Source organism: Falco punctatus, assembly GCF_963210335.1.
Source record: "Falco punctatus genome assembly, chromosome: 5".
In the NCBI taxonomy this organism is placed as follows: Eukaryota; Metazoa; Chordata; class Aves; order Falconiformes; family Falconidae; genus Falco; species Falco punctatus.
The window spans coordinates 72,031,387-72,058,625 of record NC_137584.1 but is presented as its reverse complement, the minus strand read 5'-3'; the positions used below and the strand labels follow the sequence as shown (position 1 = coordinate 72,058,625).

The following is a 27,239-nucleotide window of genomic DNA, read 5'->3' as shown; positions in this document are numbered from 1 at the left end:
GCTAAAGTCCATCTCATGAGCTGTGAAGAAAGAGGGAAGGTGGCATTTGGCACCGTTGGTGCTGATGAGCTTACATAACGTCGTTCTTCCAAAATTAGCGCTCTTTTGTGACTTTGTAAACGATTTGTAGTGACACAGAAAGGAAAACTGGTGCCATCCAACAGGATGGGGAGCTGCATTTGGACCTTGTTGTCTCTCCAGGTCCTCATATTCTGTGCGCAGCACCTCTCCTGCTAATGAAGCCATGTTTAATGGCAAGAAAGTGTCATCTTTTTGCAGTTCAAATGGCTCATAGGGTGTCTTAGATTTGTCTTTTCTGCATTCTCTGGTAGGACAGGAGAGAAGAAAGAGAAGGGGACATTAGAGAGGGAAGGAGCTCATTAGCAGACAGGGTGTTCATGCTCTCTCCTTTCTTCTAAAGCTCAATGAATGCCACAAATAGGAGAAGAAAATCAGAAATCAGCTCTGGAAGAACTGTTAATACCTTGGAGTTAGGCTGGGATCCTGCCATCCTGCAGCTGGAGTATGGACCTGCAAATGAAGACTCCTCTGCTATGCTGTGCTGGTTCAGCTGAGTTGAGTTTGACAGCAGGCATCACAGAGAATTAATATTTATAACATGCTTTAACCAGTAATATATTCAGCCTATATTTAAGCTGCGTGGCTCTGCATGGAGGGACATCTCATGTCTCTGAGCCCTATGGAAAGCTCCTGGCCTCTGGAGGCAGCTGGAAGAGCTTTGCAGCTGCTGTCTGCTCTTGAAGGAGGAGGTTTCCAGCCTTGCTTTGGTAGTAACTGGGAGCACACCCAGGGCTGGGGGTGGGATATTGCATGATTCACAGGGTGGGAGATGACGTGGCTGTGGGTTATGGATATGGGATGCCTGGGAATGGCATGGGCTCTGCCACAGCAGGGTCAGCTCTGACTGCATCAGGTGTATCCACCTAAGTTTGCTTTGGTTTACGGTATGTTAGAAAATGCTTTTGTTGTTGCTTTAGGAAGAAATTCTTCTGGAAGCAGTTCTCAGCCATAGGTCCATTTATTTACACAAAGAAGGATTTGGATAATAAGAAAACACCACTGTGAGCCCAAATAAGCATCAAATCAATTTTTTAAAGCAGGAAATAATTTTCCAGCAAACAAACTACTTAAAATTCAGGTTCTAATGGGAGACCAGAAGGAAAATCTATAGCAAGAGGAGCTGAAACATGTTTTATTTGGATTATGTGATTAGAAGTTTTACTATTTTCAGTATCACTATTTTGAAAAAGTAAGCAATGTCAGCAGAAAATTAGTTAATGTGGGAGGAAAATTTGGTGAATATTTTGGGTTTTATTTCTGCATTGGAAATCAGTTGTTAGCTAAAAAACACACAGGGAAACTCAAGCAGCTGATGTTTCACTTCTGTTGTACACAGGGCTGGGAGAAATCAGGGGCTTTTTAAAGGGAATTTGCATGGGATATGACAGCAGTTCCATCCACATGAATCGTAATGTCTCCACATTTAACTTGAAAGTTTGGGGGCCTAAGAATAGTTCATAAATAAGTAAGTGAAAGAGAATTGGCTGGTAATGAGGAAGCTTTACTTCATGTCTCCAAACTAGCCTCACCTAGATGAGTTTTGTGCCTACTACAGACCTTCACAAGTGACTGTGTATTATTGGAAATGTAAATAAAATATCCCCAACTGCTCAGACAACAAATGGGAGGGTGAGAGCATTCTTGAGGTGCCCAAATTCAGGGCTAAGCCAGAAGATGTGGAACCCGGGTCTCCTGACTTTCTGTCTCATGACTCCTGGCATACAACATGCAGGGAAGGGCAAGAGATTTGGAGGATAATGAAGGGAAGTCACCCCATTTTCTCTTTCATGTAGCCTGCGTAGTGGCCGATGTGACTGAGCTGAAATCAGCCCCCCTCCAATTCTGGGGAAAGCTGATGCAATGGGTACGGGTCTAACCCAAAATGCAGTAATAGGTCAGGATGGGTTTTGGGATCAGAGATCCTGATTTGTATTTATACTTAATTCTTTCCCATCCCAATAATAATGTTAAACAGCCTTAAAATGACTGTGCAGTATCAAATTCCCCCCTTATTTCCCCAATGGTACAGAGGTCTCTAAGTACAAGCCCTGTGAGAGCAAGGGCTAAAGAAGAGCTGAAGGATTTAGGCTTTATCATGGAAATAGTATTGGAATGCATCACCCTGAATGAACCACTGCTGGAGCTCCTGACGGGCCAGCAACTTCCTCAGCGAACCTCAGAAACAGGTGAAACATTGGGCAGGGCTTCGAGCATCACTCAGTGGAACTTTAAAAATAGAAATCCCCATAACAGGATTAAACAGCACCAACCAACAGGGGCGAAGGCTTGAAGAGATTACGCGAGGCATGCGAGAGGAAGGATTAGCGGGAGATACAACAGAAACGGAAGCCAGGAGAGCGCACTTAGCACTAAGGGCAGAGCAGTGCCATGTGCCATGCGCGCTTGGGCTTAGTTAACCTCTCCACCCTTGCTCCAGGACAGCCTGGACTCACCCTCACCATCCACAAGAACAGTCCCTGTGCTGTGTCTCGAGATGTCCCATCATCACTTGGACACCAACTTGTGCCCTACACTACTACTGACACAGCCCAGGGCTCCTGAGGCTGATGGCCAACAGAAGCGTGGACAGCTTTATGCACCAAAAACATTGAGGCCACTTCCCTTCTCCTTCGCAGTCTGGTAGCCATGGAGTGACTGTTGTCTCAAATACTCTTAGCTTTCTCATGCCAAAATGCCCAATCAAGCATGACAGCAAATTCAGGCACCAAAACCAGTTCCCTGAATGCAGCCTCAGATTCATTCTTTTGCTTCCTTTCTGCTTTCTGTAACATGAATCCGTTAATGTATTTTTTCCCCACATGGCACTCTTAATAAACTGGGTGGAAAATACCTTTTCCCCAGCTACCCCCATGAGATAGAGGTGTCCATAGCGGAGTAATCTCAGACCCGTGGATTTACATTCTCCCACACAGTTATGCTTTAGCTACAGACACTGAACTTGAGTAAGAAAGGTGAGTGTGTCCTACCTGCTGCATAGGCTGAACTTTAATATCATGGTCTTGGTGACTTCACTGATTTAAGCTGGGTGAGATTTGAGCTTTTGACAGTCTAACCATCATCTGTCATCAGACTTTTCACCATACAAACATGAGGCCACGCTATATAACTTCAGGCATTATCAAATGTTCTGTGTTTCTCATAAAAGACTGAGGTTTTTACTCTTGGAAATCACATGGCAAGAGTCAAAGGCCTCTTTCAAACTTGAGGACTTTTTGGAGTTTCCTGTCTTTGTAATTTGAAATATAGTTTCCAATAAGCAGAAATCCCACTGTTTTAAACTTACAGAACAGCTCAGCTGGCCATCCTTCCCACTAAGCTGGCGACAGTGTGCTCCTCTCCCATGCCTCTAAAGACTTCCCTTCAGCATCCCCAGGGCAGTGTGTCTGCAGCCTTTGGCACCCAATATGCACCAGAACCATATGATCCCTTCAAAATCATATTTCTCTTTGTTGATCCAAATGAGTCCTCTATACATATAAAGTCCTCTATATGTCCTCTAAGTCCACCTGACTGGGACCTTACTGGTGACACAACCGTCACGGTGATGGTTACCTTTTGGCATGCAAAATATCGAGCGGATACTTGGAAATGTCTTTGTTAAGCAACAATAGCAACTATGGTATGCACCAAAATGCTTTACATCAGCAAATTTTAACGACTGATGGATGGATGCTATGTAGCAGTGGGTGTTGGTACTGATCGGTATTCCCCAAATGGGGATCCTGAGCAGAGACATGTGCATTTGTGTGTGCAAAGTACTTCAGTGGTGCATGGCCCTGCACACAGCAAGGTACTGCTGCTGCCAGCACTAGCTCCTGCTCCTCGTGCTAATGCTACTGGTGACAGCATCAAATAAAAAGGTGTTGTCTTTCACAGACGACTCTTCCCTTTACTTTTCCCCAGAGAATGTACTTAGGATGCATCCTTACTGCTGAGAGGCTACAGTGCTCCAAAATCTGTTTGGTACCATGCCCTGCTGTCATTAACAGCTGTGTCTTTTGCTGTTCTGGCAGGTAATTCATAGGTGCTCCAGCACTGGACTGCACATTTGGGGTGTCACTGATAACACAGTGAACATTTTTATTTATCCATTTCATCTCTGCGCCTTTGCTTAGTGTGCCCTTAGATGTTTTCCTGATTAACTGTTTCCAGTGGAAAATGAGATGATTACATTTGCAAGGAGCCACGGCGTGGATGCAGATGTAATGGCAATGTATATAGAACAGTTCCTCTTTATTGTGTGTGCAGTGTGCCATCAGTCTAAAGCCCGTTCACAGGCCAGAATTGTAGCTGTTACAGAGAGGTGCAGGTTTTCTGCATATAGTGTACACTAAACACACTGTGCACAAGGATCAGATGATTATGTATTTATTATTGACACATGCAAATGGTTCTTAGGCCACTTAGAAGTTGGACTTCTGCTTCAAACTAGGAGCTCAGGTCTGTACTGGAGAGAAAGATTCATTTCCAGAGGGTAATTTTTCTTACCTACTCAGGATGGGATGAGCAAAACTCTGGCAGTGACTGCCTTCTGCACCAGAAAGCTTCCTTCCACAGGAGGACCTTTGACAACTACCAGCTTCTTAGGTCATGGGACATTTATTTTTAGCCACCTAAAAGAAAACGCCGAACAAGCCCATGAGGCCACTTGGCACTTTTGGGAAACCGTAGGAAAGCCCTGGACTGATCACATGCTGTAGAGCCACCATAAGCATGGAACAAACGCCCAAGGAATCCTGCAGACCATTAGTCAGCCATGCTGTGCTTGAGCCGATGGGCTGTGAGCATGAAGGAAGCTGCCTCTGTAGCTCCTGCGAGTAAATCCATCATCTCTCTGTGTCATCCTCCCAGGCAGCCTGCCTGCAGCAGCAAAGGCAGCTCTATGGGTCTGCTGAGGGCATAGCCCAGTACCCTGAGTATCCCTTGTGAGCGATGGAGAAACACTTGCCTGTCTTGGTGAATCGATGCAAGGGGCAGTTACCGCTGTTTAAGATGTATATCTGGTTTTGAAACTCACCTTGTCGTGCAGACTGTGAGCAAGACTGAGTCAGCCAAAGTGCTGTCACTAAGACTACGTGTATTTTTTTTTAATATATATATATATATATATACACACACACATATATATGCAGAAACATATATATGTATATGTATAAGATTAATGACCTGAGGCATATTTCCACACAAATTATTTGTTTCGGTAAAAATTCATTCTTCAGTGAAGAGATGGAGAAAAGAGAAAGGGAAACTGCATACAAAACCCCTCCAAAACCAATTCCTTTTTTGTTTTGTAAAAAAAAAAGCCTTGAATACTGGTTGAAAAATGGTATAGAACAATGTATTTTTTCTTCGCTTCCTTTTCAAATGTCTTTGGAAAGATCTCTTTGAGCATTTCTGACAAGCTCTGAAAATAAACATAGCCAAACAAAGCTTAAGTTAGTCATCTATAGTACCATGGGATAGGTCAGGATTCCTCCGTCTAGACCCATTTTTTTTCATTTTTTCAGCTAATACCATTCAGATTCCTACGCTGACCCATTAATATAATATGTGAGCTGCAGTCTGCTTCTGAACAGGAGCCCAGTATCACTGCAAGAAGCAGAGACTACCCTTCAACAGCAGTCACAACTATTCATTTTCCTCCTAATGTGTATTTAACTTCTCATGAAAATTCACTTGTTCCAACTGTTTTCTGCCAACCCACTCCTCCCTCTTGAATCCAATCAGGAGTTACAAGATGAGGTATCCAAACCTCAGGTAAACGCGTAATGCTGATGAGTTGTGGGAGGTGAAGATGAAGTTAGAGTCATACCCACATGAGGTGCTCTGTGGATATGGGTGCTGGATCTGCTGCTCCTCAAAGCCTCAGATGCTCCATTGCTTTTGGGGCCAAAAGGACCGCCTGAAGGAAAGAGCTCTATAGATGAACATTGATACACTTCCTAAGACTGCACTCAAAAAATGTCAATTTGAGGAAGAAGGAAGAGAGCTCCAAGAGGATAGCACCAGCTTTTGGAAGCACCTGATCTGCTGACCCCCACCTCTGGATGTCCTGAACCTATCCAATGGTGGGAGCCAGGATTTCTTCCTGCCCCAGAGGACATCACAACCATATGCTCTATCCTGGCCCTGCTCATGACAAGGGAACAAGGGTTTCTGTGCTGTGTGTGCCTCCAGCCATTGGGTTGGGTTGAGGACCACTGTCAGCCTCCACAGCCCATGGCTGTGCTGAATTTCGGAGGATCATTTCCCTTGTCACCTGTGGCTGAATTTTCCTTGCAGTCTGTTAGATAAGGGAGGGTCTGTAACATATAATAAGAGCTTGATGAAGTCTGAAGTCATGTCTTTGCTGACTGTCATTTAAATTGAATTTAATTTTAGGCATTACTGCATGCCCTGTAAGCAAATCGCTCCATTTGATGCTGTTTCTTGTTTTACCTGAGGCTAAGTTTTAGCTGAAGAGGTGGCAGTGGCTCTGGATGACTGGTGGGGCTGCCAGCTCTGGTGAAGCCTTGCCAGATCAAAAGCCTCCCATTGCTGCTGACGTGAGTGATCGCACATGGCTGCACTGGGATGCTCACTGGTCCTGCTAAAGCCAGTTGTAGCATAACCTTCTTGGCAGCTCTGGGCTAGGGACATGAGACGTCATGCAACCTTTCACCACTCCAGGAGCTGCATCTTCAAGTTGGCTGAACATGGATGCAGCTGGAGAGCCCTCGTGGTAAGCTGCAGGTTATTTTTGGAGGCAGAGCCATGGAAAACTGCTGAAGACTCTTGTTTTGATCACTGCTGCTGTCCCTTGTTGGCCTTGCTGAGTTCTGCTTTGCATCCACAAGTGCTATCTCATACTCAGAAAGCACAATGATGGTTTCCACTGTGCCTGTCTTGCTTAAAACCCCACAGAGGTGGCTTATCCTGCTCCATAGTAGGTGCAGGTTCCTCATCCACATCTTAAGAGGCTTGTTCACTATTATCCTACAGGTTTATTGCTGTAGCCACGCAACATCAGACCTCTTCCACTGCTACTAAAGAGGTGCAATGCAGTCGATATGGCTAGGAGCCTCCTCTAAAATTGGAGTTTTGTGTACTAATGCTTTATGCCCCCTCCCAAATAATCCTGAAGCACGCTGGACCCACACTATGGTGCAATCTATGTGGACTGCACAGTGGTAGAGGAGGTGATATGAATAACGTGGTACAGCAGCTCCATGACAGAGATGAGCTGCATCCTGGCTTTTTGGTTACCCCTTTACAAGGAAGTTCATGCCTAAACCCAGGAGCCAAGTTGCAGTTGTACCATGTCCGTATTATCAGAGTCTCCAAAACCAGGTGGATACATCCCAACTGCTTTTTGGGATTAACACTTGTCCTGCTGTGCTGAGCAAGCCCATGCTTGTATTTTCTATTACTACAGGAACAGAAGAGTCAGAGTAACTATGTTGAAACCCACAGAGCAAATTTCTTTAGACTTTATGCAACTTGACAAACCCATCTCTTCAGTTTCCTTTGATTTTAAGCATGTTGTTTAGCCTGGAGAAAAGGTGGCTCGGGGGGACCCGATCGCTCCCTACAGCTGCCTGGGAGGGGGCTGCAGCCAGGGGGGTCGGTCTCTGCTCCCAGGTCACAAGCGACAGGACAAGAGGGAACAGCCTCAGGCTGCACCAGGGCAGGTTTAGGTTGGAGACTGGGAAACATTTCTTCACCGAAAGGGTGTCCAGCACTGGGACAGGCTGCCCAGGGAGGGGGGGAGGCACCGTCCTTGGAGGGATTTAAAAGACATGTAGATGTGACGCTCAGTGATATGGGTTAGTGGTGGGCTTGGCAGTGCTGGGTTAATGGTTGGGATCAATGATCTTAGTGGTCTTTTCCAACCTAAACAATTCCTATGATTCTATGTTCTGCCATTGTAAGTTCTACCAGTATAAAGCTGGGGTTTGAGTTTTCCATCTACATCCTGCAGGTACCATTCCTGATTCCCTGCACTGTCCCCTACAGCTGGGATTTCTCTTTTCTGACTCAACGATCTCTTCAATGCACTTTTCATGCCACTGCAGCCTCTATGGATGATTATACTTCAGACACATCCCGCGTATCAATATAGCAAAAAAGAACAAAAAAGGAGTTGAGAAGGTACACATCTCTTAATGACTTCAAATACCTTTTTTAAAAGACTGCAGCTGGATTATTTTTTTTTTTTTTTTAAGTATAGAGACACTGCTTTGGGACTTCCTATTGGTATAAACTTGTACTGATACAATCTAACAACTCACAAAAATCTAAAGTTGAGGTAATCCTTTTGAGCTCAATTTTATAAAACACTGAGTACCATTGCCACCTGGAATGATTGTGTTTCTTTATTCCACCTCTGGGTGCAACAGAGGATCTCACTGACCTTTTTTATAGGGCTGAACACTATGTTCCCATCTTCATGATGCTCCTGTTGTGAACCTTGAAGGTGGCTCCGGCACTTCACTTTTCTCTCATGAGAAACACAGGCTACAAGATCTTCCTGAACAGCCTCTTCTTATAAATAAACACTTTTTTTCCCCACAAATTTCCCTTGAAACATGGTAAGTAAAGTACTTTCACCTGTTTACTGAAGTGCATATCATATTATCTGTACCAACATTAATGTATAACTTACATATAGTAAAAACCTCTCAACATGTATCAAGGGTTTTCTCAGTGCCTTCCCTAACAGTCAAATGAGCCCTGTCGCACTTTCAAGTGGAAAGGCCTGATGAACCTAAATGTTAATGCTTGTGTTTCTCCACAAAGCCACCCACCTGAATCGGTGCCACTTGACTCCGGTCTTCCATTGCCCGCAGGCTGGCAGAGGTATGGGACCTACATCTCCATTGCCTTCTGCCTTGGCCAGTTACTAATTGGATGTAAGACCCAAATGTCGTGTCCTTGGGGACCAGTGTTCATCTCATGGTAGGTGCTGTCAGAAATAGTGATTTTAATGGATGCTGGAGCCCAGCGGTCGTCATCAGCATGACCCTGGCATGGATTTGACCTGGGACAAGTAGCGCTGAGCTAAGGGGCTCTGAGCAACCTGATGTAGTTGAGGATGTCCTTGTTCATTGCAGGGGGGGTCAGACTAAATGACCTTCAAAGGTCCCTTCCAACCCAAACAGTTCTGTGATTCGATGATTCTATGAAATAATCCCCTAACCCAGATTAGCACAGGTTAGAGATTGTTCTTAAGAGTTTGTCTGGGTACAACCACCCTGTTCAGGGGAACAAGGGGGTTTGGCAGTACGGCTGTGGCCACCCCACCCCAGCTGCGCTGGCGCCACAGGACAGACCTCAGCACTGTTTATTTTACCAGGACAAATGCAGCCGTAATGTTACCATTACATGTGCTGACAGCCCAGCCTGTTACTGGAGGAGCCATCTTCTGCTGCTATTGTGCATTTATTTTATCATGGGCTTTGGCTGTATTTTCTAAAGCTGTGCTGTGGGAAAGTTGTAACTGGAATCTTGAAATTTAATTTAGTGGTTGCCTGGTTGTCAGGCCGGTTTTCTGCCCATTGTAAGCCAGATGTAATCACATATTCCATCAGACGTAGAATAAGCCAGTATGTCCTGCATTACTAAGCGTAGCACAAGTTTATTGCCTGCTGGGTTTCCTTAGGTTTGGGTGTTTTGTTGTTTTTTTGTTTTTTTTTTTTTCCTCCATGACACATATTTTTGTGACTTTTGTCTGTGGACCTTGGTGTGTTGAATTATGATGGTACATAGAGAAATCAAGAGAAATTGTGAAAATACCAAGATGGAAAGGCCAAGCAGTGGTTTTGGTAAGATGAAATAATAGACAACCTCAGCTGTGTGGCTGTCCTATTGCTAATAATATATATTCTGCCAAGACAAAGAGGGAAAAAGGAGAGTGCTTGAGAGGATAGGTAGGAGCTGATATTAGAAATTAGTCTGGAGCAGAAACAAAGTGATTTAGTGTCTGTCCCCATATGGATGATCTTCACTTTGCTTGTACTCCTGATATAAAATCACCTCCAGGGGACGTGGCATCCCTGGTCAAAGAGGAAGGGGGACATGGTCACCTCCTCTGTCTGTGCTGCCAGGTTCCCTGCCCAGTTCAGATCAGCTCGGAGCAGTGGTGAATATACCTCTGTTTGCACCCATTTCTGCTGGAATACCTGTAGGAACCTCAAGCAGTCATACAGCGATGTTATCTGGGCTAAGGTGCATTTACCAAACCTACATGAAGCACAGGGAAGACCCACATATATTGGCTTTTATTATGTTGCTGTCAATCAAAACAGATAAAACTGAAGGATTAAAAGGAACCACCAAAGAACCAGATATGTTCCGTGCAAATGCCTTTAAGAAAAAGCCATATAAAATTAAAAGTGAATTCATGGCTATCCCTGTTATGGCTTAAATTTATTAATTAACCACTGAAATTACAAAGTGATAACCAACAGGATCATTTAAGCAGTGACTGTTTGTGAGCTGCTGCTGGGGACCCTGACTCAGGCTTGGGCAAAACACTAGTTCAGGTTTTGACAAAAAAATTATTATTCTGTGGATGCAAACAGCATATTTTCTCCAGTCACTGATGTCAGCACTGTAATACCATGTGGAGATGCTCCCAGGCAGAGGGCTGTTGTGGAGGATGCCCAGATCCCTTGGACAAACTCAGCTGCTGTCCCCTGGCAGCTGCCTGCTCCTGCCAGTGGTCCTCAGTTGACATTATCTCCTGGCTTCACCTCCAAATGCTTCTCTGTCCTTTTTTGCTCCCCGTTGGAAGCCCTTTCACTCTGGCAGATTGATGGTGTTATGGGGGGGCGTCCTCAGCGGCCGTGCTGCCATCTGTCCCCCCTCCCACTGGCACAACCCCAAGGCACCATCACTTTGGGATGGATTTCCTGAGTGCTTCCAGGGGTCAGGTTTTCCCTCTAACGACTGCTGAGTGGAGCAAACATCCCTCTTGGTAGGATGCAAGCACCTGAAAACCATGCCCAACTGCAGGGCAGACAAGCATCCTGCCTAGTTAAGACACAGCAGATACAGCAAAGCTTCCCCTTTGCTGTAGGGTTTGCTCCAATCTGTTATAAAAATAACTTATTCCAAGATGATCCGGTCCCAGGAGGGAGCCGAAGACCAAATCTCCTGGTTCCTCTTCTTGCTTCATCTTTTATCCATCCCTGTGGCTTTTCTATCCCCTGCCTGCTGCTAATCAGCATTCCTCGCAAAGAGCAGCTGCTAATCTGCCGGCAGTAGTTAGTGCGTGCGGCGTGTGGGGAGGTGGTGGGGGTGATGGAGCGACACCCTCCCAGCAGCTCCCGCCCGGGCTCCTGCATCCAGCAGCACCAAACCGCTCCTTTCCCAACCTCAGAGCTGTCGAGGCAAAACCAGATTCAATCTGGTGCACCAAGTCCCACCCGCAAAAGAAAAACTGTTTTGTAGCACTTGCATTTCAGGAAGGAAAAAATATATGTATTTGTATATGTGTATGTCTGTTTGTGTGCGTGCGTGTGTGTGTATATATAAATACATATATATATTTTCCCCTCTGAAACAACTCGCTTCCCTTTGGGAATAAAGGGGATCTTTAAAAATGCAAAAATTCCTTCCAGACAGTTTGTCGTGTCTTACTAGAAACAGCCGACCCTATTAGCAATTTAAATGATGTCTCCTATTAGCATAATTTTTAATGAAGCAGAGCACGTGTTTCACATTTGTGTTTCCAATGCGGTGGGGAGGAGGCACTCGGACACTCAATGAACATAGTAGAAGTCGCCTTTGGGAAGATAAGGAGCAATGCCGCAACCTTTTGACAGTGACTCAATCCGTTGCCCTGAAATTCAGTGTTGGGGGGTGTATGTGCGTTAATGGTCCCCTGCCGAGGTGGCTGATGGTGGCCACGTGGCTACCGTAAGGGACTGGCCCAGAAGCAACCCACCCTGCTTCGGTGTGACATCATGCAGATCCTTCTACCAGGATTAACATTGCGTGCTCCTGACCCACTCGCGTGATTTCTGAGTCCTGGCCAAGACTTTTAGATAGTTCCCTGTGAGTAGGTTTGCATGACAATAATTTTCTCCAGATTCCATGTATAATATGGGAATAAACCGCCACGGCTGTTGGTCAGTCTGCCGGCTTTGCAGATGCTGGTGGAGTGAACAAAGGAGAGGCACACGTGGGTCGCGTGGGTGGGATTTTGCTCCTAGAGCAGCAGCTGTGAGTTGCGGGATGTGAATCCTGAAAATCTGTGAGTTATTTCTGCTGGGGCTACTGCTGGCACATAGGTGAGCAGAATCACCTCCGTTGTGTGGCCAGCTTTACCAGTGGAAACACAAAAAGGGTCCACTGGAATATTTTTAGGATTCAGGAAAGGTTACAAATTGCCCGCTGCTGTTTTGTTGGGGTTTTTTTTTTTTTGTTTGTTTGTTTTGTTTTGTTTTTCCCTTTCTCCCAAAATCTTGGGAATATTTTTTCCCCTGCTGTCATTCATAAAGTCTTTGGTAGCTTTTAAACACGATCCAGAAGATTTCTCAGGCTCTTGCCCTACAAGTCAGGCTGAGATTGCAACCTGAAGTCCTCTGTACCCACTCGGGAGTCTGGAAGAGGTTAGCAAACCCAGAATGACTGACAGCAATAAATGCTAACTAAAATCACTTGCCACCCCAGATCTGTTATTATTATTTCAAATTCTTATTTACTTTACAGTACTCTCATGGCAGTGTGCAGGAAGGGAATGCCAATGGGCTTTCAACTCGATCAAACATCAGATAAAGCAGGGCTGGTTTTCTTTTTGCTAAAATTTTGAAGATGAAATAGTAACTGAAATTTGCCCATCTTTTTCTCTAGTTTTCCCTTGTTTTTCCCACCTCTCCCTGCCCGCAATGCTGATCTGTTGCACTACGCCAGGTCCTCGCGCACGAGCCATTTGCGACGTTAGAAGGGAAATTGTGCGTGGGTGTGAAATCTTGTGTGCACACATGTTCCACATTTTGTTTGCTTAAAAGCCCATGCAAAGCTTTTTTTTTTTTTTTTTCCTTCTTAATGGGAAAATCCTCCCGGGAACTGAAGTTACACAGGCAATAACACACAACACAAACCAGTAACCGATCCCGATGGGGAGGATGGAAATACCCCTGTGCTGGGCCACCCTTTGGGAAAGCAGAAGGTCACTTTCCCCTGCGCCAGCTTCCCTGTCTCGTGTGTGAATGGTCTGCCGTGATCCGGAAACATCCTCATTAAGATAATAGGCAGATTTCCAGGATCCACTTCTGATTCCCTCGTCCTGGAACAGTCCCAAATATCACAGATGTTTTGACGGATCTCCCAGAGGGCGGCAGCAGCTCGTCCTCCACTTTCGGCACGTTGAGCCCTGGCATGCCAAGAGCAGCGGGCTGCTGATGCCCTGTGCTGCACCAGGGACGGCAGCCATTCCAGTGCTCCCAGTGAACCCAACACCTTCACCCCAGCAGATTGAGTCCTGAAGTGGGCTAGTGCCCAGCTGGGTTTTTCAAAGTCATGTGGCATCCTGGAGGCACAGTACCCAGCCTGTGCATGCTGTAGTAGCTTCTGGGGCAAAAAAATATGCCCTTTTAGGACATCCTGCAAGCAAGTGCTGCTTCTTGAGAAGGACTTGAGAAGTTGTTACAAAAGATGCAGAGGAGATGAGAAGGAAAGAACCAGGTCAATGTCTCCTTTTCACAGGCCAGGAAATTATGAATATTAAACAAAGCACTGAATTGCTGTGAGAAGTTTGACATCAGGGCAAAAAGCAGGGAATAAAGCTTCAGCATCAAGGTGGTCTTCAGCATTAGGGGGACCTTCCTCAGTCCACCCCAGCGCCAAGCAAACACAACCCTTATTTCCATGCTGGGTCCCATCCTGATGGCTAGAAGATGGAACAGCAAGTTGAGAGAGATGAAACTACATCTTGCTTTGTTGAGTAACCTCAGGAAGTTATTTCCCTTCCACCTTCCCTCCTACCCTCCCCACATGCCTCAGAAGAGGCTGTGAAGATTACTTCACTCAGGATTGCAAAGTGGTTGGGAAAGTCCAAGTGAAAGTCAGCATGGAGCTGTTATTGCTGATGATGTTTTATTTTTCTCTGCCTGTCAATTAATAGGGAAAACCTGACGATCAGAAGTTATTCATTGTGCTATATAACAGTCTCTTGTAGGGTATGTCTTCCTTGGGAAGGAAACAAGAGCTGCCTGTTTATGAGAAGACTGGAAATATCAGACAATAAAAGAGAGGCGTCTCTGCACGTTGCTGACCTGGCTCATCTCCCACCTGGTGTCCTCATTTATATCTGCTCAAAGTGATTGCAAAGTGGGTGAAAAGTGTTATTCTGGCAGGGTAGCATTGCTGGCTGGTGCAGCACCAGCATCAGTGCAACAAGTCAGACCTTGAATCAGAAATTGTGGGGCTCATCTGTGCTGGTGAGCGAGCTGAGGTGAGACTAGATGGGCTCTGAAGGGCTTTAACTCCCACCCCGGAAACCTGCTGATGGAGAAAGGGAGAAATGCGGTTTGTGCTGCTGCAGTGATACAGGACTTGCACAGGTCAAGTCCTTGGTGGCAAGGACAGAGGTATTGTTTGTCTTTTTTTTCCCCATTCATTGGAAGAAAGTTCAAAAAAAATCTGGGGCTGCTCATCTTTGCTGCACTTAGTTGACGTGTCCTGCTCAATGAGATGCTTGTGGATTTTGTGGCATGGCAACAAATTCAAAGCTCAAGATACAAATAATAGATAACCGGGAGAATAACCATCCTGAGTGCTGCATGCCTCATGCCCTTGCTGTGCCTTTATTCAAAGCCTTTCACAAATATTAATAAAATAAAGTGCACTGCAGTACCCTGTGAATTAAGTTAGAGAGATGAAGGTTGCATCTCTAAGGCTGTGCAGGGTGCTCCTAGGCCACCACTGTCTGTCCCTGCAGGACCATCCATCCCTGGGGCCGCTGCTGGAGCCACCCTGCTGGTGTTCTTGGCGACATATACCTGGTCCTCAGATTGTCCTCTTGTCTATGCTCTTGTAGCTCCCGGACCTCAAGCTAGTCTTGCATTTATTGAGCAAGTGACTCACAAAAGTGTGGTGTGATATGCCACGGACACAGACGTAAAGGCTCATTGCCACCTTAGGGCTAAAATATAGCTCTTTCCCTACTTTTTCCAGATGGCTTTTTCCTTTGAAAGAAAACCCATGGTCATTCATGGTGGGGTGGCATCCATGAACAGCCATGGGATGGGATCCCACAAGCTCATGACGAAGACCCCCTTTCTTAGGGCACCAGACTGAATTCAAGTCTCATAAAGAAATTCCAGGACAGACCATAATTACTTCAGTTAGAGCTTGGCCAGAGCATTGGAGTTAATTCTGTTAATCAAAACCTGTGTGCTGGCACCATCAATGATCACAAACGGTTACAAGCCAAGCTTGTATCTCCTCTGGAGGATGTTGCCATCAGCAGCACAGACCTGCCCAGGGCCGTTCAAGCACAGAAGGGAGAAGCCATCTGTAATGTTCTGTGTCAGCTGTAGGCTGCAGGTCCCCATGTTGTGGAGCCAGGAATTGTGAGACTGTCTACAGAAGGAGGAATGTTCACCAACACAGCCCAGCAAAATATCTGAACTACTTCTTTCTTCTCAGAAGGCCAATTGTCTTGAAAGGATGTGGCAGGGATCTCTGTACGTACCTGCAGAGGCTAAGGAATTAGAAAGTATGTTCTGCCCAAACGGGATCTTTAAACTAGGAAGCATCTTGGATATCCATAGCGGTACCTTGGTAATGGTACTGCTTAATGACCATGCTGGTACAAATAAATAACAGGAATTTGCCAGCAGTTGACAATGCGGGAGGATTCTTTCTTCACTTGAGATTGAAAAAATTCCCATTGAAACCAATGATTAAGAGTCTTCTTTTTTTCCCCCCAGAGAGACCAAATCAGATCTTTCATGACGCCTGGATTTATATACCCCATTGCTGATGGAAAGGCTTGAAGTTCAGGGATCAGAGAGCGAAAATGTGGGGTGCCTCCTCTGGAAGCGATTCCCATGAGAACATGGGTTTTACCCTTCATTAATAAACAGGTCTATGACAGAGACACATCTGCTTTGCATCATCAGTCTTAGTCCTGCAAACACTGCACCATCAGCTTTCTGCTGGTACCAGGCAGGATGGCATGGTCCCACAGATCCCAGTTAAGCCACTGGGAACGCACAGCAGGGTCAGAGTCACGCTCTGCCACCAGCTCCCAAGAGACCTGGGGTGATGTGCTTGGAAATGGTGGAGAAGTGGCTGTGGTGGTGGCATTCACACTGCTTGATGGTGAGTTTTAGCTCAGAACCACAACACTTCAGAAGACGTCAAGAGCAGATGGGGATACACCACATCACAGCACCTCCTGGTCCTTCTGTATCCAGGCCTCTGTTGACTCTTCCCCCAAGGTCTGGCACAGAGAAAAGCCCTGACTTTCCTCCCACAGAAGCTGGGCTGCTTTATTATCCCTGTTAGACTATCTATTTCCCCCCATCATTTGCACAGAGCTTTGGGGAGATAAGTGTTTTGCGAGCTGGAGTGAATTTCATTTATTTTATTGTCCTCATTTTATCTGCTGGGTGGACGTCAAAAGGAAATATTCTATTTTATTTTGGATTTTAATTTAGGAATATCTGAGTTATCTTATCTGATTGAAGCGGACCCCTGCAACGCTGTCTGCTAAATATGTCAGAGAACGGTGCAAGGCAACTGTCAGTAGGTGAGGATGATTCCTTGCTTGTCAGTAAAGTTTTTCTAAACCTCTTAATCAGTTGATCTTACAGCTGAATGATTACTTAGGTGGGGACTGTAACTAGCACTAGCAGTGCAAAAATATATTGTCCTACTGTTACGATCCCCCTGTTGCTCTCCACTTTCTCCCAGCAGTTGCTTGCTCCTGCTGTACTGTGCTGTTGTCTGGAATGCAAACTGATGGCAATTGGCCTTTTAATAGCATCAGCACATCGTCCAGCAAGACCAAGTGGCCCCTAACACTTTATTATCATGCAATCTTCCAGAAAATTAATTGCCATGTCTGTTAGCGATAACCTGGACTCTTAAAGATGAGTATTTCTTCCTTAAATAGTAAACTTAATGGAAGAGGGGTTGCCTTTTGCTTTTTTTGCTTAAACAAGATTTAACTTGCACTGAGGAAGATCAGTGTAAATGAGAGTTTAACTTCAGAGGCCGAAACCTGGGTTTTGACATGCATTTTCCTTCCTTCCTTCCTTCCTTCCTTCCTTCCTTCCTTCCTTCCTTCCGTCCATCCATCTGTCTGTCTGTCTGTCCATCTGTCCGTCTGTCCATCTACAAAAGACAAGTCTCCCAGGAGAAGTCCTCTCCCAGTGACCAGCAGACTCCAGGGAGCAAACAGAAGGATTCACTTCAGCTTCTGCCATTTTTTGGCCAGCCCCGATCCCGCGCGGTTTCAGGGGAGCTCCCACCCAGCAGGTGGCTCTTGCATGTAGGTTTTGCACTGGGCAGTTCTTTAAATGCATCTGAAATGTCTTTTCAAACGTGCTACAGAGTAAATGTTTTTTTCCTGCTCATTTGTTGCTAGGCTAATGTTGTGAAACAGCAGAATAGCCATTTGCAATGGTAATGCTGAGCAGCCAAGCGCAAGCATGTCAGCATCTAACGCCGGCTGCAGCGCAGGCAGATTGGCAGCTGGCACTTTAGGTATAGCCCTTAAAGCTTATTAAATTGATCGGTCTTTGGAGTTTTAAATCTTTCCCACAGTGTCATATTTATGGGCACTCATGCCTACCAGTTGCTCTGTTGAGATTAATTGGCGTGCCTTTCTGGGATCCTAAACTTCGAGCCCAGCCACACGCAATAGTGCCATCTTCACAAAGCCTTCTGAAAGGATCTGTGTGATGGATAAACAAATTTTGTTACAGTTCCTACTTTTGACCTCTTGTACAAAAAGAGGGAGAGAATGCTTCAGGACATGTCCATGGACGGTGGATCCAGAACTTTAAACCTCCAAGCCAAAGCTTCAAATTCAGAGCCAAGTTGATGGGAATCAAAATTTGTGCTGAGAAATCCTAACGGAACAAAATGTGAGAAAAAAAGATGGTGAAATATTTCTTCACAGAGAGATGCCCATAGCCCCAGACTGCCAGAGAAGTGCTGTGCCAATAACCCATTTTCTGCGAGGCTTTCCTAACTTTAAATGAATCCCCGTCAGAGATCCACCCAAACCCAACAGCTTCGTCGGACACGGCGTGTTGGTGTTGCTCTTTGGGTGAAGCAGGCAGGCACTGACCCACCGCTGGCAGCGAGCCTCCATGATGGTGGGGCTCCAGAACACGTCTGGTCCTGTTTCTTTCCGTGAGAGCACCACAAGTCATAAAGTTTGACCTACATGTACTTTTCCTCCTGATGCAATGTAATGACAGCCTTCAAAGCACCCCCCTGTATTCTCTGGACTTCCAACACTTATATTTTGGGAGCTCATTATGCTTTTTAAGAACTACAGCTATATATTGTCTCCTTCCTCAGCAAAGGGGAGCTATTTCTCTTTATTTCTCTTGTTCTGCCCTGCTGTGGCCCAGGAAGAGGAAACTCACTGGGCTGGCACAAGGTTCACAAGGTGTTGCCCTGGCACTACGGTTTGGAGAAGCAATGGGAGCATTCAGCAGCCCCATCCGAAGCTCCCATGCTGTTCATGGAGGGGCCAGCACTTGGATTCATTGTCCTATGCAAACTGCTTGGCAGGAGCACTACTGGTCCCCCACGAAAATGGTGGGAGGCACGTCATCTTCTTCTCCACATCATTGTTGCTGGCAAAGCTGTGAAATTAATGTGACCATATGGAAGTAGGCTGTGGATCCTGACTGCCTAAAACATTCCAGCATGCAAAATGATGCTCCTGACACAACACAACCATAGGCTGCTCCAAACCCAAGGCTCATGGCAAAAAGGCAATTTTGTTCCTTTATATCCAGCCAAGGTACTTTTAGGTGTGAAAGATTAAGGTCTCTAGCAATTTATAACAGCTAATGTCCTGGCCCTGAAATAATCATGGCAGGCATTTTATTTTCTGTTTATTCATCCAGACTCAAAGTGAATCAACTTCTGAGCTCACACCATGTGACGGTGGCAGTGGCGCATGTGTTTTCTGTGCCAGGAAAGAGTATCCAGGCAACTAAACCAGATATCAAAATCTTGTCAGATTTTTCCCACCCTGTATTTTGTCTGTCTTACGGCCCTTATTACCACTGAAATTAGGACCCGTTGATCTCTAATGACTTTAATCTCACAGCTGCCTTTTGCAGACAGAGCCATGCCTCCATTCTGCAGACGGAAGTCGGAGACACGGAGAGCCATCTAGGAAACCTGGCTGAAGTAGGGTTTGAAGCGAGATGTCCCAGGTCATCATCATGTAGTAACAGAGACCCTTGTTTAAAGGTGGAAACAGTTCTGAGTGAGTGTGAGGGGTTCAAGCCAAGAAAAAGAAAATATAACAATAGGGTGTTTTACTGGACTGTAGGAAGATTTGGGCTGGAAGGGGCCTTAGGAGGTCACTGGTTCAACCTGCTCCTCAAAGCAGGATCAGCCCTGGGTTTAGACCAGGTTGCTCAGCCAGCTGGGTCTTGGAAATGTCCAAGGACAGAGACTGCAGAAGTGCAACCTGCTCCATTCTTCATGCCCGTTGCCCACAGTCTGAAGGCTTTCTGCATCCTTCTGCCAAGCACCAGGCCACTAAGTCCCCTCAAGTATAACCAGAGAGAGAGACCAGACCCACTGGATGGAGGCTTCTGCTTTTTTCTGCAGACACCAGTGAGTCCTAGTCCCAGTAACAAAATACAGGTCCCTGCATATGAGTCAGAGGTAGGGTCCAATCTACCTAACACAGGCACCCAGCCTACGCCTGCATTTTGCACCTGTCCTGAAAAAAACACGTGTACTTGTTACCTGCTCAGGGCAGAGAGGCAGGTGCTCTGGAGACCTCTGCAAGAGGATGCTCAGAGTGTTCATCGCTTCTCTGCGCTTGTCACCCAGCCCTGGGCAGGCAAAGCAGCTCAGTTCCCCTGTCACCGTAATTCCTCCCCGGTGTGTGAGAAGCCAAAGCCGAATCCTGTGGTGTGAACTTTTTGTGCTTATCCTTTTCGTTCCTGCTTTTTGTGCAGCACTTCATTGTCCAGAGGAGAAATCGAGGAAGACAGGCATCATTTCTTGTACAACCAAAAAGCCAGGATGAAAATGGAATACCCGACTCTTTTTTCCCCCTACTAGTTAGGAACATGGAAGTCAGTCACGGACATTGTCATGGCAGTACGGTGGCTGGGTACTGAACTAAATTAGACTTTACATAAGTGTGGAATTTCAAGGCCTGATAATTATTTGTTATGTTGCAGAGATTCATCTCCCTCTCCAGCCCTATTAGGAAGAGAATAAAATTTCTTCTATTTTAACTTTAAAAAAAGAGTGTTGTTGATGACCCAACAATCTCAAAATGATTCCTGAGGGGAAGGGGGCAACCAGGAAAATCATATGCATTTTTAATTCCTTGTTGTTTTAGTTTAATGTCCTCGGGTTTTATTTCTTTAGTGATTCTTTGTAAATGTGCTTATTCCAAAGCCTATGTCCTAATTAAAAAGCACAGTGCCCTGAAATAAGACATGGCATGCATGGATGTCCTAAATAAAGTAAAATAAATAAATAAAGGGCCTGTTAAATTCTCTACATAATGTCCATGAATAAGGAAGGATCCCCTTCCTCCTTTTTGACCTATGGATATCATTAATGTGGACTGTTCCAGCACAATGAACTGGAAAGAATGGTAATATTTTTAATTTCCTCTCTTCGGCAGAAATAGATGTTTTACCATAGTAATGTCTGCATGGGTAATACACTGACTTCTGGCTGACATGAAATGGGACTTTATCTTGGATTTTCTGGGTATGTCAGGATAGAGTCTGATTACTTTGGGAAACAATATTCATGTTGCAAATTCTAATGAGTTTTCCAGAGACGACTTGCAAAGGCTTTTCCCAAGTGCCCTGGAGTGAAAAACAGCTCAAAATTCCTGTAGGCAGCTTGGCCACCCTTGGTTATAAAGCCAGGTGCTTGGCCAACAAATCCACAGTCTCTGTTTGGTAGCAAAAATATGATTTTTGCAGTAAGTTACAGGTATAATTCAGCTTTAAGCCCAACTTTACCCAGATTTGCTGTTGTTTTTCCCCAAGAATAGTTTACAGAGAACTGAAAGTGATACTAATTACTTAGAAATCAGCTACTAGAACGGCTTTCATTGAGTAGTGACCCTGCAACTGGGCACAAGCCAAAGGTCAGAAGCAAAATGGACTCAGAAGTTTGCAAGGGAACTTGCTCCTTCCCTTAGTGCGACTCTCAGCCTTTTGTTTTCCTGCTCAAAATAATTTTGCTAATAATCTTACCAAAGAAACACAAGGATAACAGCTAACTCAATAATCCTTTTCTCTTTTCTGCCTTTCAAAGAGTTTGCTACTTTGTGGGCTGTGTGGTCCCACCTGATACACATGTTGTTTGTTATGGGTGAAAGGAGCTGGTCTAACCCCTATCTCTGCACTTGGTCTTTTCAAAGTAGAGGAGAAAAACAGCTCGGAGTTCAGTTTATATGCAGAAAGTCACACTGTAAGTAACACCCTGCAATTTTCCAGCCCCCTGTGGACACATCATGTTTGATCTTTCTTTGTTATATTTAAAAAAAAATATGAAGATTTATCCAAGGAATTATTTAGGCTGAAAAAGGCCTTTTACTGCCCCACAATGTTTTAGTGGAGGAAAAAAAATAATTAACAAGTAAGTGCACTGCTTCTATGCAAGCCAAGACGGGGGATTTGTGGCAGGGTCCCGAAGGAAGAGTTGCCCACCCGCATGTCTGGGCTGGAGATCATGCTCCTGTGATGCCTCCATGCGAAGGCATGGATGTGGCAAAGACAGCTTATGCATGGGGTGAAACCCAAACCCTCAACTGAAGCCACCCCAAACAGGCAAGACAAATGGTAAACATGATCCAGTTCAGGAGGTTGGGCTGACAATTGCTCTGATGTGTCTCTCATGCTTTCTGCTGCTGCAGGAGTAAAGACAAGGGGAAGAGGAGAAGAAAGCTGGATTTGGGTTTTTTTGCTACCAAAGAGAAAATGCAATGACAGGACATGAAATGAGCAGGCACGTGTGAAAGGCTCTTCTGGAGGAAATGTAGGTTACTCCCCAGGAAGAGGACTGGAAGAAACAGGTTTTATTTGGGGGAGGAAGATTTAGGATAGATGTTAGGAAAGCTGTTCCAGTCTAAGAGTGGAAAAGATCATTTCCAAGAAGGTCTTGGAAAAAAATAATCATAGAATCTAGAATCATTTAGGTTGGAAAAGTCCTTGGAGAGCATCAAGTCCACCCACAAACCCAGCACTGCCAAGCCCATGACTAACACATGTCACTGAGCGCCACATCTACATGTCTTTTAAATCCCTCCCGGCACAGTGACTCCCCCCCTCCCTGGGCAGCCTGTCCCAGTGCTGGACACCCTTTCGGTGAAGAAATGTTTCCCAGTCTCCAACCTAAACCTGCCCTGGTGCAGCCTGAGGCCGTTCCCCCTTGTCCTGTCGCTTGTGACCTGGGAGCAGAGACCGACCCCCCTGGCTGCAGCCCCCTCCCAGGCAGCTGTAGGGAGCGATCGGGTCCCCCCGAGCCCCCTCCTCTCCAGGCTGACCCCCCAGCCCCCCCATCAGACTGGTGCCCCAGCCCCTGCCCCAGCCCCCTGCCCGGCTCTGGACACGCTCTGGCCCCCCAAGCTCTGTCTGGGAGTGAGGGGCCAGAACGGACCCCAGGGTGTGAGTTCAGTGCATCAGTATGACTGTGCCTCGTCAGCAAGAGCAGGTTTGGTCTGACCGGGTAACTTCACAGATCTAACACGACTGATGTCACGTTTCATAGAGGCCTGAGCTGTAGGCGACTGCTATCCCATATTTTTACGTTGGCGCATGGACAGGGGAAGGTCTCTGAGATCACTCACTGGGTTGAAGGGATGAGTCACATATCTGCCAGGAATTTGCTGAGCCTGTTTCCTTCCACCGTGGTGCAAGGAGAGGCTGGGAGAGCCTCTGGAGGTCCAGCCACCCCTCTGGCTCCCAGCTCTCGGAGCAGCACCGAGCATTTCTCCTGGCTGCCCAGCCAAGGCACAAAGCTTGGGAGATCTAACATGAGCACGCAGGAGGGGGCACGGCTGCGAGCATAAACGATCAAAGGGCAGAGCAGGCTGATGTGCATAAAGACACTGCGATACAGCAGAAGAGACCCCCTCTAGCCCTTGCTGATGCTAATGAATATATTTACCTCCTGATTGACTTCATAATTAATTGACTATGCGGGGTAGATCCTTCTCTCACCTCCCTTGCTCTAAATAGGGCTGAAGAACCTGCAGAGTGACATGGGCGTAACAGCGAGCCACGCAAGAGATGAATGAGGCCTTTTGTCTTTATTTTCTCTTAAAGTACATAAAAGCCATAAGGAGCCTGTAAAGGATATAAATGAGGGCAAAAATGTATTTATTTCGATCCCCAAACTGCAGCAGGAGAAAGCCAGCATACAGAAGGGCTTAGGCAGCAGTTAAAAAAAAAGAGGGGTTTGTATTTTTGACTCGAAGGTGGATATTTTTACAAAAAATACGGTAGAAAGGTAGGGGAAATTAATACTTCCATCCCAACCAGAACAAGGAGAAGAAGCATTTGTTATGCAAATCTTTTCATTACTGCAAATCCCGAGTGCTGATAAGAGATAAGTGTTGTTCTAGCTTTATTTCAAGTAGCTCCTGCACAGACACGGGTACGTGATTATATTGCTGCGAAAGAAAGAAACAAACACACACATTTTCCCTGTACATTTATTTCTGTTACTGGAACATGAATTCTGGAACCTGCCTGAAAAGGCATTTGGTCCATTGAGGCTTGTTCATTTTACTGCTTTGTTTTCTGCTAAGGTGACATCTGCTCCTGAATGACCTTAGCATCTTTTCTCTCTGCAGCCTGGCCCGGGTGGCCGTTCCTTTTATGCGCATACATTAATGTTTGGGTGAATCGCAGCTTCATGAGGTCTGTTCTTTATCCTTTTCATTTCCACTAATCCCGGAGCCTGCGGGGAACAAAGGGCTGGATCCTCGCGGTGTAAACGGCCAGACCTGACTGTAGGGATTTACATCCACTACGGCGTGACACTGGTTATCTCCAAAACCCATTCCCCACTTTACCATCTCCGCCATCAAATTCCTTGTCCTTGTTGATAATTTATTGCTTCCCCCCCTGCCTTTTGCCTGCTTAGGAGGCAGCTGCAAAATCTGCTTGCAGCAGTGGGTGCACGGAGCAGAGGCAGCTCCCATCCTGGGTACCCCCTGCCCCGGCGGGATGCGTCCCCAGCAGCACCAGGGAGGTTGTTTGTGGGTAGAAGGGTCGATGCCACCTGAATGGCCTGGAATGCTGCTTTCCTCCCCATCACCGTGCCAAGGTGCTCTGTCTTTTTCTGTCCCCGGTGCAGGATCTGTCCCCGACCGCTGCTGCCTTCCATGGAAATCAATGAGGTTTGCTCAGCCCTGCATTTAGCTGAGACACCACTATCTGTCTGCCTGGCTATTAAATTACTTTTCCACGTGACAATGGAGCCTCCAAAGTTTGCAGTATAATTTCAGTCTTGATATGCAGCTCTTTGAGCCATTTCCCCCCGCTTCTCCCATTGTTTTACTGCTCTCTCCCCATTCAGAGGCTCACTACTGCAACAGGAATGTTATGTTTGCCCCATCTCCCTTTGTTTAGCACCTTTGTTTTTTGCATCACCACCAAATGAAATCAATTTTATAACTGATTTCTCTGACCTGGCACCAGAACGACATGCCTATGGTTTCTGCTACAAATTCTCCTTGCTGTCTATAATAAGTTACTTAACCATTCCATTATTTCATGCTGGCTCCCGGTGGGTTTTAGCTGCACAAGACATCTTTCTGATGAAATTGGCACTGGCTTTTAAAAAATCCAAATCAGTTATATCTCCTGGGCCTGCTCAAGACTTTAAAAGAGGTTAGTTAGGCAGGATCTTCATTTTGCACACCTGGGTGGAAAATGCACAGGCATTTTCCCCCTCCTCCTGCACATGCAAATGCCTCACATTGTTTCTTCGATGAAACTGTTTATCGTTGGGAGAGTCGGGAGCTCACTCAGGGAGGAAATTTGGCTGATACATATGGCAAGACTCCAATGGCTTTAATGAATGCAATGTTGATCACTTGAACAACAGGATCAGCAATATGGCATGGATGCGATAGCCCTTTTTTCCAGCCCTGGTTATAAAGTACCAGATAACACTGTTGTGTCAGAGGGCAACTCCAGGCAGAGGAGAAGAATTATGATGTGGGTGGCAGATCTAGTTTCTTCTTCCATATTCTCCCTAGCAAGACCTGGTCCCTGGAGCTGGTCCAATTCTTTTTCCACTCAAAGCAATATTGAAATCCAATATTACCTATCCTGGCAAGCTTTCTGGTAAGGAAACAATTAATCCCAATGAACTTTTTAAATACCAATTTCATTAGATTTCTCAGTCTTCTCAACCGAGTCTTACTTGAACCATTTTCTAAATGAATACCGAAATGTTCCTCTACGGAAAGGAAAAAAATTGATTCCCTCACTTCTTCGAGGTCATATCGTTATGCAAAAAACCACATGTGCACAACTTCCCACCTTTTTAAAAAATCAAACCTAAATTTGACTTGTTCTAAGTACCTAATGGGAGCTGCAATTTCTTGCTAATTATATAATTACTCCAGATTGTTATGTAGCACTGGCAATTAAACACTTGAAATACTTCTAGCTTGAAGAAAGTAATTATGTAATTCCAGTGGATCTGTGCAAGGGGAGCTGCACTGGTTGCTGCCCCCTCTCCCCTATGACTTCATGCCCGCAGCTGCTTGCAGAGATATGCAACGGTGAATTCCTGAGCCCCTGCACACCGGCACAGCTCGGCCAGCCTTGGCACATCGCTTTACAGCAGCTGAAGGCCGAGCTGGGGATGATGTAAGGGCTTAACATGAAAAAAGTACCTCGTTTACACCAACAGGCAGAGTGATGTGGATGCCTCTGTGTGTGTGTATATATATGTATAGATATGTGCACTATATTCTGGTTTTAGAAACCTTTTTCTTTTTAGAGGCTAGCAGGGCCATGCTTAAGTAAGCATCCCAGCATCGCAGCCCCCCAGAGGACCTCCTTGTCACACTGTCCGATGTGGTCCCAGTCCTGGGGCTTCCCAGTGGATATTTTCATGGGAAGTGTTTGCCCAGAGCCAGGAAGGAGTGCATTTCATGGCGTGGCATCTCCCATACAGCTGCAGCGACAGCTCAAGTGTAACCTGATTGCTATTCACCACCTCCTCCTGTGTACCTGGACCAGGGCTCCACAGTTACACATGTCTGACCAACACAGAAAGAAAAATGTCCTTGTCCCCAATACCTTAGTGCAATGCCCCCTGAGACCTACTGCTTTTAATTCAGGTGACAGTTCTTTCTCTGAAGTCTCCACAGTCCCTGCTCTCTATGCCAAGACTCTCAAAAGATGCATTAGTCTTCAATCCTATACTTTAACTCCTTCCTTCATAATAAGGAATAATAATAATATAATAATATTCATATATTTAATGATAATTATGAAGAAGTCTGGAGTGCCTTTTAGATCTGGTCCCAGAGTAGCGGGGACCAGCCAGCAGTGATGCTGCCACCACCGTGAAACAACTGTGACTTTTCACTGCATCCATCGCCGAGAATGAAGCTGCACGTGTATAAGTAAGAGCTGTACGAGCTGCGCTGCATTAACTTCTTTCTTCGGGCTTTAAGTAGGTTTTGAAGACAATTATAAAGCTTCTTATAGGGAGGAGGGGAAAGGAAGCACATTAGCAATAAGAACAAAACCAGTTAAACAGCAGGTTGAATTTTCGACAGCCCTCCAGAAATTAAAAAGGCTGGGACTTGAAGTCATTCAGTTGAGAAGAATTCACTGATGTCCACTGATTTCAACAAGAACCTCCTTGCTGTCTTGTTTATATGGAAGCGATCATGATTCAAAGACTTGGATTTTCCATGGATTTTAGTTTGG

General features: G+C 45.7%; 1 long non-coding RNA gene across 1 annotated transcript in view; it reads right to left on the bottom strand.

Moving 5' to 3' along the window:
- Positions 1 to 9,751: 9,751 nt before the first annotated feature.
- The window catches only part of LOC308064560, a 43,532-nt gene continuing 26,044 nt past the window's right edge, over positions 9,752 to 27,239 (bottom strand). The window contains exon 2 of the long non-coding RNA XR_013928441.1: positions 9,752 to 27,239. This exon is cut by the window's right edge and continues 17,921 nt beyond it. This is a non-coding gene — a long non-coding RNA (uncharacterized lncRNA).